The sequence below is a fragment of the Tachypleus tridentatus genome, chromosome 5 (genome assembly GCF_004210375.1).
Source record: "Tachypleus tridentatus isolate NWPU-2018 chromosome 5, ASM421037v1, whole genome shotgun sequence".
NCBI lineage: Eukaryota > Metazoa > Arthropoda > Merostomata > Xiphosura > Limulidae > Tachypleus > Tachypleus tridentatus.
Window position 1 is genome coordinate 33,537,002 of NC_134829.1, and position 16,090 is coordinate 33,553,091.

Here is a 16,090-nt window from a genome sequence, read left to right on the forward strand (position 1 = left end):
AAGCAGTTTAAATGTTTCGCCCGTTCAGAAACATTTAAATGTGTTTCGCCTATAGACTTTATTTAAAGTGTTTTGGTTTGCGGTGTTGTATTCTATGACCCATCACGGCTATTTATGATCCAGAGTTGAGGGAACCTCTGATTCTGGAAGACTTCTCTCACGACTTCATGTGATTATAACTGTAGTCATCTTCAAGGAAGCGTGAAGCAACGTTTTTGTTTCTGTCAGGGAACAGAAAAACATTGCTTCTATCGAAATACTTCTTTCGGGTCATTCGTTTACGTGAGGAGGTCCGCTATTATAATAGTTTTAAGCCAGATTTGGGTAACACGACAATATGACTTAAATATTGGGCTATATATGACATAAATTAGTTTTACCTTCCTTGTACAGACATGTTTGAATAACTGGTTAAATTATTAACCAGTGTGGGAAGGTTATGTCTGTTCACCTACATTTTCACATGACCCGTAGTCGAGATTTGTCTAACAGAGTGTGTATTGGGATTGTACACATTTAGAGCAAGGAAGGATAAGATTTTGACATTCATCAAAATAATGACGAATCCTTACTTGCTCGAGGAGAAAATTGGATCGTCCAGTGTCTCGTGAGATTTCCCACATGTCCGTAGTCCTAAAGTTAAAGAACGTTGTACGGTCCACTGCGTCTGAACATTCTGACTACGGAGGCGTATCTCGTATCTCGAAAAGGTTGCTGATGGAACCTTCTCGTAGCTGTGAACCAGAAGCTCGTTCACGTATATAAACGGTGTCATTTTGTTCGAGTATTGGCTTTGTTATAAAAACAATATTGTATGTTTGATACAAGCGGTGAAGTAATAAGTTGGAAGGTTTCTTGTACTTGATCATATCTTAACAATGAACTAAAGGGCTGATCACATGCTGGAATATCGTTAACCTTTATTTAAGGTTTACTGTCGATACTCACGCAATACAAAACTCCTTTTAAACTAGCCACTTATAGTGCATTGTCTGCGAAAGAGTTTTATAATTGTGAAAAAAATACTCGTATAATAGGAATTACACGTTTCTTTCTCTGAAATATCTATCTCGAATTAAGATTACCATTCAATCAGAATGATTTTTGTAAAGTAGATAGGAACTTGCGAAATGATTCTTTGTGACAGTCTATTTGTTACTCTGGTGAAATGCTTAACACGTAGACAGTTTTAATGCTTTTATTTAAACTAGCTTGATTTGTCACTTGACCTGATGTTAAATGAGGTGCCTGATGTATTCACTTGAAGTAATTATATTTCGCTGTGAACATGGTAAATTTTAATTACCAGTTTTTTTTTTTATATATTTGGCGTCGGCCCATATGCGTGTTAATAATCAATCCTTTATTTAACAGAATATTTGTTTCACGTTTTCGCAGAACTTTCATGGTGTTGTAGCGCATCTTTTGTAGTGATGAAACATTGTTCTCGTATTGTTTTAGCAAGAATTAAATTGTCATCAGTTTAGAACACATGTTGGCAGTTGTACCTTAAGAGCTCCGCAAGTGTGGTTGGTCCATTGTTACGGTATTCATAATCAACACACATTAATGTATTAAATTCGTTTGAATTTTGTTACGTATTTTTTTTATGGAACTGTGTCGTCGCAGAAATGTGACTTATGCATAATGCGAATGTGTTATTGTTCAACTTGTACAGGTTATGACAGAAAATAAAGGTTAAGGGTGATTACATAAACATTTTGTAGAGTTCTGTTCAACTTACCATCACAAAAAGTCCGTTGCGTTCATTGCTTGGGCAAGCTGCTGTGATAATATATTCGTACGAATGTAAGAGATGCAAGAGTCATAAGCCAGTAAAAACTTAACCTTAATACATTTCTATAACGAATGTGTTTATCTAGCTGTATGCAACTTAAATGGCTAGATTCTCAGCTATGCATGAAGTAAGTGTTCGTGTTAACGAAAACTGACTACAGGAAACTAATTTTATGTACATGGTATCTCTCAACAAGATGTTCCCCAAACTTGAAAAACAGGCTCTTAGTATGATGTAGTTCAACACGTCATAGGGAAGTGAGTGAAACGTATGGGTATACCATCTTTTTTAATATTACAACAATAAAATCTTTAAATGTACAATCCTAATAGCTATCATGTAAGAAGAGAGAATAACAATTTTAGAAACTTGTTCTTACTAAAATGAGTAAGACGATACGAAACTTGTATGCGTACGCTGATTACGTACCATCCTGGACATTGGTTTACTCTGTTACATGATTTATCTTTCAGTTATTTAATTACCGACGTATTGAGGTTAAATACCAGTATAGTTAGTGAAGATCAGACAGTAATAAGATGTAAAGATTGACGGATGAAACAATTTTCTATCTCATTTTGCCAGAATAAATCTACGAAATGTGCGTTTGCTCCATTTAGTCAGTTTTAGAGATTGTCTAGACGTGTTTCGAAAACCAGTTAAACGCAAAAACTTGTAAAATATTTACTTTATGGTCTAAGTCTGTGCTTTATCTCGATGTTCCAATATTTGTAGAAAATAATGTAGCATTGGTTTTTATTTTTCGACGCGACACTGTATCCACTACGAAGCAAATCCCGAGACTTTTTTTAAATTCGTTTATTTGTAGCATAATGTTGATATTGTCAAATTCTTTTATCAAATCACTTACTCTAACGATGTTTCATTATCGTACATTTGTGCTTGATTTTATCGTTAAAATAAATTACTGTAACGTGAAATCGGAAGATTTCTACCACTTTATTGACCATGCTAGTGTTAAGACTACTGAAGGCATTTTGTGTATTCCAAATTTATTAGGTTTTTGCTTTCATTAGCGCAGATTTAAAGAAAACAAGCTTCTTATATTTCTTATTAATAAAAAAAAACTAAACGACGATGGTAAAGACGTTTAAAATATTTTATATTTTGACTGATATTTATTTAAATCCTAGTTTGGTTAGAAGAAAGGTAGCTTCTGGTCTTCTGTTTGGTAAAAATAGTTCAACATTGACTGCCATTGCAGGAGAATGTGCTTTATGATCAACCATAAATAAAAGTACAACTTGTTTCTATTTGGTGGTAAGACCCATACTAGAGTTTATTTCTGTCACCATTTTAGGTTTTAACAATTTTTTCTTTTGGGAGAGGATCTATGGATGTCGTCCTCGAGAGAATAGGCATTTTTTTGTTATAATTTGATTAAGTACATTCATTTAAGTATGCACAATACTTACCCTAGCTGGAGGGGGGCGTGGCTGTAGCAAATGTTTCACTTCCGGTACGTTGTGCGACTGACAAATTTTAAGAAGATACTTGTGTCTCTAATCGGGAAAATACAAGATCTTCACCGTTTTAATGTCAAATTGGCCATTGTCCACCAGACTAATTGAAATCGGGTGAGAAACTCTGAGATAGAGGGGCATACTGGGACCGAAGACAACATTGGTACAAGTTGGTTCGATCCGAGGTCGCTTGTTTACAAAGTAGATATAAAAATTTCTTGTACCCATGTTCATTTATCAAACAACAATCAAAGATATCATAGGCTTAATTAGCTAAATTGTCATTAGTCCGGAACTTTGTGTATCTACCTACAGAACTCTCCGAACGGGTTCTGAGAGTTCAAATAAGCATTACAGCACGCGTCCCCTACCGGAAGCTGTATAACGTAAAAAACAAACAAACCAGGTTTTATCACTCGTGGTTGGCACAAATTGTTTATTCTGTATTATTTTTGCTTAATTAATTTTTGACACTGTGTGCTTTTTACTAGCACTGTATTCGTATTCAGATAGACAAGTATGTGTAATACATATTTAGTGTGATGATTCGACTTTAATCCAGAGGCTTTTCTAAGTATCCGTGTTCGTTTCGGTATTAAAATCGCCCTACGTACAAGCAAGTAAAGTTTTAATATTGATTACCAGGAATTACCATGTAGCAGGACTGAGATAATTCCCCGAAATAGGGCTAAAAGCTGCTCGGAGGGGTCACTTGTATTAATCAATTGCACCACCATACAGTAGTGTTGCCTGTCAGTCAGTAGACTGAAATATCATCTAAGGGATATTTAACGTTACAGTTGGTACTGTGATCTCCGTAAAACGTGCGCATACCATGAATCGCGAGAAAAATTGTGCAGTCTGTACTCTATAACACAGCATAACACATGAAGTTCAAAACAAGAAAAATATTTATTTACGCTTGAAACATCACTTTCGGGGAGACTGCGGAAGCACGTGTTGTATTTATCCATACTTACTTCAGTGATCAAGACACATTTAGTTTCCAATGACTATAATGTCTTTATCACCTAGAATAGGCGAAACGAACCATATTCTTCCAATTAAGAAATTCAATACGTGTTTTATATTTGATCATATAGGGTACTAACCATGATAATTATTGATATTCCATCTCCACCCCTCTCTGTGTGGATTCCTGTACATGGTGAGGGGACCTTCCAGGGAAGGTTCTGTTCTTTCAGTTTACCTTCTCTGGGATCTAAACATCCACCCACGTGTTTACCGTGCGTGGCGACCCGTGAAGGGGAGAGAGGATCCTGGTGGTTGAGTGGTCCAACCCTAACACACCACTTTGGCCTTGAATTCTTGTAGACGGGCGGCCTTTGGGTGGCCCCCCTTGGGTCAGTCGGCTGGTTCTCTTGGGATAGAGTCAACCAATTACCAGTGTTGGAAGTTCTCAACGGGTGTTGTGGACATTGTCTGACGCTGGTGTTTGGATATAGTGCTCGCAAAACCCTGGCGTTACTGCAATGTCCTAGCATGACATTGTAGTGCGTCCCCTCGTAGGGCTCCATGGTGGGTGGAGTCAGTGGGTACCGAAATTTTCCTTCTTTCCTATGAATCCTCCTTCAAAAAATTTAAATAAAATGGTGAAAAACAGTCAATAGGTAAACGACCACGTCTTGAAGACTCTGAGCAGCAATCTTCAACATCTGTAACACATGTACCTCATTTTCTTATATTACATTCTCTTTCAGAAAAACCTTTAAGGTAAATGTCCCCATTTTTATTCAGAAGGGACTAGAGGGTCTTGCCGGCTTTCCAAAGTCAGTAAAGTAGCTTCGATCTGGAGACATATTGGTTGAAACATCCACTTCCCAACATAGTGAACTCCCCTTGAATTCAAAGACAATTGGGGATATACCTATTGAGGATACCCCTATGGTACCTTGAATTTTTCACGAGGTGTTATTGTTGAGAGAGATTTGAAGAACGTCCCAGATTCGGAGATTCTTGCTGGTCTCTCCACTCAAGGAGTTTCTATAGTGAGGTGCATCTCCACTCGCGAAGATGGAGTTACACTGCCGACAGATATCCTCGTTTTGACATTTACATCACCACGTGCACCTGCCGCCCTCAAGGCAGGTTATCTAATTTGCATGGTATGGCCGTACATTCCAAACCTTCTTCGATGTTTCCAATGTCAAAGGTTTGGTCACTCAAAGACGTCCTGTCGTGGTTCCCTAACATGTGCTCGTTGTGGTGGCAAGGACCACGATACATATGAGTGTCACACGGTCCCACATTGTGTCAACTGAAATGGTTCCCACCCTTCCTACTTTCGTTTTTGCCCAAAATTGTTGGAGGAAAAAGAGGTGCAGCGTTTGAAAAGGACTCATAACATTAGTTATCCTGAGGCTCAGAAATTGCTGTCTGCCACTCCATCTCGGACATGTGCTGCTGCACTTCGTTCCACAACTACAGTGGGAGTGCAGACAGATCTTCTACCACCAGTTCCAAGGTCATATGGGACAGGATTCGAAAGGTCAATGGGCACTACAATTCTGTCCCCCTCTCCATCTTGCTCTGTGGTGGCCAAGAGGTAGCTGATGTCCGGAACATCGCTGATACTCTAGGTGAAAGCTTTTGCCAGGTATTTAGCACTTCTGCTTGTTCCTCCACCTTCTTGGCCATCAAGACCTGGGCAGAACGTTCGCCTCTTTCCTTTCGAAATGACTGTCTCTTTGACTGTAATTGTCCCTTTATACAGGTGGAACTGAAAATGACCCTTCATTGGTCTGGCAGTACATCTGTTGGACCTGATGATGTACACTATGACATGCTGCACTATCTCTCTCCTGCTTCTTTTGGTATTCTTCTAATTGTTTTTAACCAGATCTGGCAGGAGAATGTTTTTCCTGATGCCTGGCGCCAGGCTATTTATCTTATCTTTCTCTAACCCTGGGAAAGATCCCAAGATTCCTTCAAACTACCGTCCAATTGCTTTGATGAGCTGTCTCTGTAAGACCTGAGAGAGGATGGTTAATGCTCATCTTCTTTGGTTCCTCAAATCAAACAACCTCCTCTCGCCCACCCAGTGTGGGTTCCGACGACAGCACTCCACCACAGACCACCTAATTCAACTTGAAACATCAATCAGAGAAGCCTTTCTCAAATGCCAACATCTTGTGTCAATATTCTTTGACATTGAGAAGGCTTATGAAGCAACATGGAGGTATGGCATTTTGCGAGACCTCCATATATATATATATATATATATATGGGTTACGTGGCCATTTACCCATGTTTATTTAAAAAAAAAATTAATGGACAGGAGATTCCAAGTTTGTAGGTTCGACACTTTCCCGTTCTTTTGTACAGGAACTTGGGGTCCCTCAGGGCTGTTTTGAGTGTCACACTTTTCAGTATAAAGATAAATGCCATCATTGAACAACTCACTGTAGCAAACGGGCTCTATGTCGACGACTTTCACATCTCGTGTCAGTCGTCAAATATGAGATGTTGGGCAGCAACTACAAACTGCCCTCAATCGTGTATTGAAGTGGACTACGGCGAACGGCTTTAATTTTTCTCTCTAAAACTGTTTGCATGCACTTTTGCTGCCAACGGGGTATTCACCTTGATCCTGAACTCCGTATCAGAGAGTTTAGCTGCCAGTGGTCCTTGAGACCAAGTTCTTGGGGCTTATCTTTGACCGTAAGGTGACCTTTATACCACGCTTAAAGCAGCTACAGGTCAAATGCACAAGAGTACTGAACATCCTCCGTGTCCTCTCTACCGCCAGTTGGGGAGCGGATGATGTTCTGTATTAAAGATATATCGTGCTCTTATTCGATCAAAACTCGACTATGGATCAATGGTCCATGACTCTGCCAGACCCTCAGCCTTAAAGATGCTGGACCCCATTCATCATCAAGGATTTTGACTCTGCACTGAAGCTTTCTGCACCTCCCCCAGTTCAAAGCTTAAATGTAGAATCTCATGAACCTTCTCTGCATCTTTGCCGTTTGCAACTGTCTTTGCTATATTCTTTGAAACTTTGTTCCTCACCAAAGCATCCCACCTGGGGATGTGTTTTCCTTTCTCAATGGGCCATACTTTTTCAGAATAGACGATCTGCCATTGCTCCTTTTGGCTTTAGCATCGAGGTGCAATTGGATGAATTGGGTCTGTCCTTGGATAACATTGCAGAATCCACTGCTCAGCCCATCCCACCATGCCTTATTACAGTCCCCAAATGTGACCTTTCTTTTAAGTAATCTGAGAAAGGCAGATACTCACGATTGGAAGTACCGTCTTTTATTTACTGAACATCTTTCGAATCATCTTTCCCTGGTCTTAAGTAAATACGTATTTAACATGTTATCACAAGGGTGTTAAAAGCAATTATTTTAAAAGCTATAGTTACGACAGATTTTGTTGCGTAACTCGCAAGTATCGTATGATGTGTGTGTTATCAGTTATATTGTTGACGCCAAGTTACACGAATCTTCTGTTGTTTTTCTTGTTATCTTAAGTGAGTATTGTTATATCGTTTCTCGCGTAGTTTAAAAAAGTTTGAGGCCTCGATCAAGAAATTTTAGGCGATCAAACAAGTGAAATAGAGCAAAGGTAAAGTGAAAGTTCGGTAAAAAAAAAAAAAAAAAAAAGAAATTAGCCGGCGTGAGAGTTGTTAGCCAATAAGGAGAATGTCTTGTGAAAGAGTGTTTTAAAATAATTGAATTCGCCAGTGTAGACTGACAGAAAGGAGACAGTTGTTGTTTGAAGCTGAAATACTGGTGTGATAACATATAGAGTAACGTAAGGGAATTTATCGCAGATTGTACAGTGAGAAAGCGTAGAGAAAATAATTCGTGTTATCAGTTGTTGTATTATTAAGTATATGAATGAGTCTGTGGATTTGTGGCAATAAAATAAATAATAATAATTTTAAATACAACTGATATACTGTGAAAAATATTGAACATGCATTTGACTCGTTTTGAATATTTTAAAACAAGTCGCACACACGCACACTAATGTAGAGGTATCCCAGACCACATATACTTAAAACTCTGGTTGAAAGGATAAAGATGTGGTAGTTATAAACGTTTTATTTTTCATTTTCAAGAAAAGTGTACACTGTATTACACTCATCTGTGTATAAAAAAAAACAGCAATAGATAAAAGTGTAAACAGCATTTACGCGAAGCATGTATAAAATAATTAGCCTAAAAATTATGCAGTTCTTGGCTCTACGTTAGTTTGCTCCAAACAAGATTAAAATATATAATAGTCTTGTCTATAAACCGGAACAATCCGGTGAACCACGTGCTATCTTTATTTAAAACTAGTATCACAAAACGTTGACCTTGAACAATCTTTGTGGATGACACAACAAGCACATTACATTCGCGGAAGCATACTCGAAAAACCAGTTTGAACCCTTGGAGGTTAGTAAATTTTTGTGCACTCCCGGTAGTATGGAGAAATACAGTTAAGTGAGCTGGCCAACATTATACAATAGTTGAGAGTTCATAAAACTGGGGCAACTGTTTGTCCTAACAACTCTTAGAACATCGCTGAAAGTTGATACTTGGAACGTCTGATTATTTTATTCTGTGCTTATAGAATGGTAAATAACACCAAAAAATAGTACTTCTAGAACGTAGGATCTCAGTTTAAACTCAAAGCTTTTATTTCGCAAGTTGGTGTGTCCGCTTTAAGTAACGAACCCTTGCACCACCTACATCCTTGGAAGTGAAAGAGGCTGTTTTAACTCCACCCCCAACGTCTTCTGTGCGTTGAACAGGTACATAACCTAATAAGTTAAAATGCTAGAGTGTACTCGTCCAATTATCGCTAACAAAAAACGGACTTTCCATTCACTACGACTGGGTAGGTCAGTGCTTGAATGGTAGAAAGTGTAGGTTACTGTGCTAATTGTGTGTGTTTTCTTATAGCAAAGCCACATCGGGCTATCTGCTAAGTCCACTGAGGGGAATCAAACGTCTGATTTTAGCGTTGTAACTCCGTAGACTTACCGCTGTACCAGCGAGGGACGTGCTGATTGTGTATTTCATTATATATATTCGTATACTGTATCTTTAAACAGAAAACCACAGAGGAAGAACAAACTTCCTCTCTTATCTAAATTCACCATAAAATACGATACAAGACAGTTTTAAACCACGAATCACTTTCATGATTTTGTACCTTGTGCAACTGAATTTAGATAACATTTCACCCTTAACAATATAAATTTTGGCAATACGTACAATTACCTAGTTCACACACACAAAGAGAGAGAATCAATGAATGAAATACAGGCCAGCTACGACGAAGTGCGTGCTATGTGTGATCATATATAAAATAAAACTTCAGTGATGAGACCCATGATAATACGACTTTTGGATACGTCTGTTTTGACTTTCGGGCAGAACTATACGAGGCCTACCTGCGCTGACTGTCCCCAGTTTAGCAGTGTAAGACTGAAGTGAAGGCAGTTAGTCATCACCCCCACAGCCAACTCTTACGCTACTCATAATGGTGGGATTGATCGTTTATTATAACGCCCCTACGGTTGAATTATAGTCCAATTTATTAATATATTATCTAGTTAAGTAATAATTGGATCTGCCAAAGTTGTTTTGAATCTACTCAAAGCAAAAACTTTTCAGTATTCGTGTACTCGTGTGTGGATTTCTGCAGCTATCCAATAACTGTTAGGTTAAGAAAACGTAGCAGAGAGAATAAATTGACTTATTCTATCAAGTCAATAGAACTAGACTTGATATTAAATATATTTAGGCTTGAAACTACATTAAATTCGTGCACGTAGTAGTGAAAACATAGAATTACTCCAGAATATCTCGCGAGCAACAAATGTAGTTTTTATACCCAGATGTCTCGAAACGAAATATTTTACTTGTGATAGAAAGTAAATACGGTTGCAAATATCAGTCTATATGCTTGCATTGAAACCATGTGCATTGACACACCACGAGTTACTAATCGATTAAAACGCACATTCCAGAATCTCCTACTCATTCGTATTTTTAGCAGGTTAGTAGTTTTAATATTTCAAAACCACATGTTACAGATAGGCGAGATTATAGTTATTTACTTTTTGTGATATTCTACAGGATAACTGTTGACACCTTATTAATGTTCTAAAGAGCGGTACTTCTACATCTATATATAGCATTGGCACTTTTAACAATAAATGTTCTAGCAAAACCTTTAATCTATTTAAAAACATTAATTTCATACAAGAATTAGAGGTCAACTTCAGGATGTAAAAATATTTACACAGAAGTGAGTACAATGTATATTACAGGACAGAACTGGCACCTTGACGTGTGTTGGCGAGAGAGAACGTAAACATAGCCACAGTAGCGTCACTAAGTGGCAGCATCGGTTAACTACAGTCGCTAATTTGCGAGAAGCTTTGAGGGCGTATCAAGATGGAAGTGTAATAAATGCTAGTTATATTGAGCATTTATAATTTGGAGATTTTGAAATTTCGGATTATATGAAGCTTTTGTATAGATAATAACGCAAAAAAACGATTACACAACTTTATCATAACGTTTCTCATTCTAGTATTTTTTTTTTTATTTCGTGACTGAAATGTATTATTATTATTCTAAGAAAGTGACTTGTCACAGGTAAACCTAGCGATTAATAACATCCTTCTACACATCCTACTTCAATGATGCGTTGTCTCTAGGCGAATAGTTTCGATGTAGGACATTTGGTCTGTTCCATCGTCATTGGAAGTATAAGCCCACATTGGAGGGTGGAATTCGATACGTACAGGGTGGCCCGTAAGTCCCTACCCATCCATATATCTTATGTATCCAGTGTATCTGTGTGCTTTCCCTCATTCTTGCTGCATAATATTATGCAACACCATGTTCTGTGAGATATTTTGCTCAACATGGGCTTACATCGGCCATATTTCTCTGAAAAAAAAATCTAATACATGCGTAAGTGAATATAACATATGGATGGGTAGGGACTTACGGGCCACCCTGTATACTTGTCTTAAGTGTTCTTGGAAATGCTACTAAATGTTCGATTTCTAGATATTAGAATGTGTAACTTACGTACATCTGAAAATGACGTCACCACATGGACGAAAGTTTCTCCCGGAACCCGCAATTTCTGTTGAAATAATGGGTGGTTCTAGCAGTTTATGGGTCAGTGCGTGATAGTGGAAGTAGTAAACTTCACAGTAGTTTACTAGTCATGCGCACTCCTGCTTTGACGGAAACGATCGGTAATTCCGAAACGCTTCCTTTGGAATAATAACTAAAGATTAAACTATTGCTTAACGCTCAAAACTCCCAAATTGGTCTGTTTTTATACCGTTTATGAACGGTAGCAGTCTATATATTACTTTAATTTGATCTACATAGTCTAAACTCTCTGTATGCAGTATGAATCTTGGTATGAACTTATCCTTTAACATGTTTGAGTTGTCTGTAATGTGTTGTGGAAAAATTATCCGCTCTTAATTCTATTGTATTTAGTCGCATGTTTGAGTCCTTGCTTTTCGGTTGAGTTTGTTTTCAGTGTTTGCATTGCTTTACAAAATTTAGCGTTACTCATTCTCGTGTAATTATATTTTTCACCCATCCTTAACTATTTACATCTATTCAGATGTATTCAGTTTTTAAAATATTCTTCTGAATACAGTTAGGTACTCGGTTAAATAGGCTGTCCACAAGTTGTAAACCTGCACAAGTCCTTGAAGTTTTCCTACTACAACAGACATTTCGTGTAATCCGTTTTTAGAAGTGACGTAGATATTTATGCAGGTTAATGTAACTTGAATTTTTCTCTTGCATGTTTAATTAGAACAGTCGTTGACGTAGGTAACCTAAGAATTGTGGGATACCCACTAGGGACCTGGTCTCTTAGAAACGTGGAATTACTTTGTTCCGCTCCTTGTTTTGTGCTGAAGTGTTTGAAGTCCTCATCAGTCGCAGTAGCTAGTTATACAATATTGTTGTATAACAGACATCCAGTAAGTAAAATATTAATTATTTGTGATAAAGCATCATTTGGTTATTCATTTGTATTGTTTGATTTTTCTGTTCTTGTTCGTATTACTGTTAATAACCTATGTAAAAATTTCGGGAGTCTTTCTGCGAATTTTTGTTGGTTATCAACATACCTGAATACCATACCTCTACATATTAATCTTCTTGAATTATGTATATAGTTTCACCTGGATATGTTTGAAGTCGCATTGTTGTAATATTAAGTATTAAGAGCTTAATATCGGGCTCAACATATTTGTTGTAGCGGAACTTTAATTTTCAAAAAACGAAAATAACAAAAACTCGTCGTACAGTATATCGTACACGACCTGAGTTTCAATTGTCGAGTGAACTCCGGTTCCTTGACGCAGATCAGCTTCGGTAAAGGACCTGAACATGTTGAGATCATCGACCTGACAATTGTTTTCTCAGGCAGGCGCCCTTAAACAGTGTTGCTTCGCATATCAGGGAATCTCGCGTGTAGATCCGTTTATTACTTCTTTCCAGAAGAAAGAAATGCACACGTTTTGCCTGTCTCTGTGTATGACAGCAACTATTTACATTTCGGGATAACAACAAATCACACACTGTGAGCCAAAGTTTGAAAGTTAGTGATGTTATAATATTCCGAAAAGGAAATACCAATCATCGAGGTTAAAACCACAACAAACACAGGAAGTAGGTTTCCAGGAAGAGAACTGTTGAATGTGGGAAATTACGTGATCAAGGCTAAATCAATATTGAGTTTTTCTCTCTTCTCGATCTGTTTTATCTATCTTTAATTTACCTAAACTATCAAGATATCTAACGGTCTCTTTGCACGAACAGTTGACCTTGTAAATCAATATTTTACAAGTAGAGAATAGAATTATTTCTTATCTAGTGAAACTTCAGGCCTAGCGCATTGCAGTAAATCTGGTTAAAAACTCAATTTCGTTATTCGATAAAATTTCTTCTACCTTGATAGATAGCAATTTGAACTTACCGTGTTATTACTGTTTTGGGGCCTTGAAGATATCTGAAAATAAGGTTTAACCACGGACACCACTTTTCGCAACTGTGCGTGAGATTTTTCAAAATTGTGAGTGATTGATGTGGAATGTATTTCTATATAAAATCATCAATCGAAATATTCTGCAACTAGTGTAAGTACTTGTTAGTAAGGGACCTTTCAAAAACGTTCGTTCAGCTACTATTTTTTTTTAACTGTTTGATCGATTCCCTGTTATTCCTAGAAGTTTCGTATGACTATTCTGAAAAAAATAGATTAATGAGGGACCCTTCTTACCCACTGATAAACTGAAAGTTAAATTCGGCGAATCTCTGAATCGTTTAACACTATCTCCTCAACCACAACTGATAAATATGTCGTTATGTACAATCCGGCTTGATGAACACGTATCGGGGAAGGGTCTTATTAGCACAGGACATGACAGATTGTGTCTGGTGCTTTATTATACTTTTATATTTACTCGTATATTCATAGAATTGTAATGGGTTTGTATTTCAGTGAGTGGAAACGATATGTATTTTTATTAATGAATATTGTTGTACCGTTTTTTTCCCTCCTTTGTTCGATTATTTTATTTCTCTTGATATAGCAGTTTCTGATGTCCACTCTGGCGTTTATGCCATTTGATCAAAGAATTGATATTTTGTGTGTTCAAAGCTGTTTTCTCTGATAATTACAACTATTGGTTTATTTTTAGCTACTGCATAACGGCTTATAGAACGGATTATTTTTCAAGTACTACCATTAATTCATAGCTCCGTCGTCTTGGTTGATTTGAGATCTCTTAATTTTTGGACTCGAGAGGTCAAACTTTTTCGATTGATAGATTTGATCACTTCCAAGGTCTGATTTTTTTTCTAATCCTGCCTAGAATAATTTCAACTGGAGGGTAGATTGGTAGAGATCCTGATGAGTAATCTAATCTGGTATCCGTGCGATCCACGATTAGTATTGCTGATGTATTATATAGCTAATATATATAAAAATCCTACCTAAAAGTTAGTGTCGCGGCGATTGAGGGTTCCCTCTTGCTTCAACATTGAAAGAATTTAAAGGTGAACTAGCATTAATCTCATTAATATGTACATACTTAAAAATTATTAATTATTTTTATGCTTCTACATTTAGTGTTTAGTACTAGTCGTTGTTTCCGATTAGTTTTGTTGCCTTGTCATGGCTCGGCATGGCCAGTTGGTTAAGGCACTCGACTCGTAATCAGAGGGTCGCGGGTTCGAATCCCTTGTCGCACGAAACATGCTCACCCTTTTAGCCGTGGGGGCGTTATGCAGTGAAGGTCAATCCCACTAATCGTTGGTAAGAGTAGCCCAACATTTGGCGGTGGGTAGTGATGACTAGCTGCATTCCATCTAGTCTTACACTGCTAAATTAGGGACGGCTAGCGCAAATAACTCTCGTGTAGCTTTGTGTGAAGTTAAAAAACAAACAACCAAACCTTGTGTCGCATAGTGTAACTGGGTTTAGTGTCGGTAAATAATATTGAACGTTTTGTCTTGCGATATACTGCGGTCGCATAAATACAAGAATAATTTACATATTTGTATATGGATGACCCCAGACTCATCCCCTTTTTTTTTTTTTTTCGGGTATAAAACGGAAGTTTAACCACGTAGATGACTACTCATCGCCGCCCGGTAAGTGACTGTTGGCTAACTAGCATTTCGCAACATTCAGAAACAAGAGTGTAACAGTACAGATTTTCATCCTGTTTTAGTTTTAACTACAATTTTAGTTAACAATGGTGACAACATTTAAAACGGATCATCCTGACCTTTAGCTTAAAATCTGTCGTTAGTGTTAACTTCTAAATGGTGTTGCCCAGTGTTGGAATTCGATTTTCTGTATCGATGCCTAAACTTTTGTATCTATTTATACTCAAGTTAAGATTATATTTCAACACTTGGGAAGAGTTTAATGTGACCACGTGCGTAGCTAGGCAAAAATTTGAGGGAGGCCATTGCTGATCGGTTTAAGCCCGAAGCTTCTAATTCTGGTAATATATTTTTTGCATGTAATATCTGTGAAAGAATAAGCCATTAATAGAATATTAACTTGCATTTTCATCATTGGCATTTCTTCTACAGAGAAAATCAGCGTTCTAAATAACTATAATGCATGGCCATTCGCATTAATAAACTTGTATATATAAGGAAATTTGCATTAGATGCGCATATACGGTTTAATATAAATACATTAGGAAGATGGGTTTTCATGAACTCGTCACGTTAAAAATGTGAGTTAGGTGTTACAAAGTTTTAAAGCAAAATTTTTAAATGGGCTTACCTTTGCTTGTTATAACTGTGAACGAAACCATTAAACCACAAAGCAGTGTTTTCCAAACTTTAAATAGCGCCGCTTCTAATTCGTCAAGTTTCAGTTTCGCCCTTCAGGGTCATATTGAGAACTTTCGCGAGTACTAGTAGGAAAATCAATTTTACCTCTACTAGTTTTTAAATGAAAAGTGATAGTCTTTTGGGTTATCGAAGTTTTAAACTCTGTTTCTTCCGACGTTATTTTTAGCACTCTCTTTCAAAGGCCGCGCTTCCTGGTAGAGGCGGGGACGCCTTCACTAGTCTAGAAAACAATGCCGTAAGTAGTAATATGCCGCAAACCACAATGTAAACATGCTGAGAATTTCATGTTGGTGTTTAGTGTTCCATGCTCTGTAGATAGGTGTTGTGGGTTTGTTTTTGTTTTCAAGAGTCTTGAACTTCTATAACTAAAGATTCATGAATAAACATTCTAGGTAACCTCGTGATGATGA

General features: G+C 37.4%; 1 protein-coding gene and 1 long non-coding RNA gene across 2 annotated transcripts in view; one reads left to right on the forward strand and one right to left on the reverse strand.

Moving 5' to 3' along the window:
- Positions 1 to 15,895, reverse strand: part of LOC143250883 (uncharacterized) — a 38,249-nt gene extending 22,354 nt beyond the window's left edge. Inside the window, exon 1 of the long non-coding RNA XR_013028418.1 lies at positions 15,610 to 15,895. This is a non-coding gene — a long non-coding RNA (uncharacterized LOC143250883). The remainder of the gene's footprint in view (positions 1 to 15,609) is intronic.
- The window catches only part of LOC143250882 (CD109 antigen-like), a 67,739-nt gene that overhangs the window by 1,840 nt on the left and 49,809 nt on the right, over positions 1 to 16,090 (forward strand).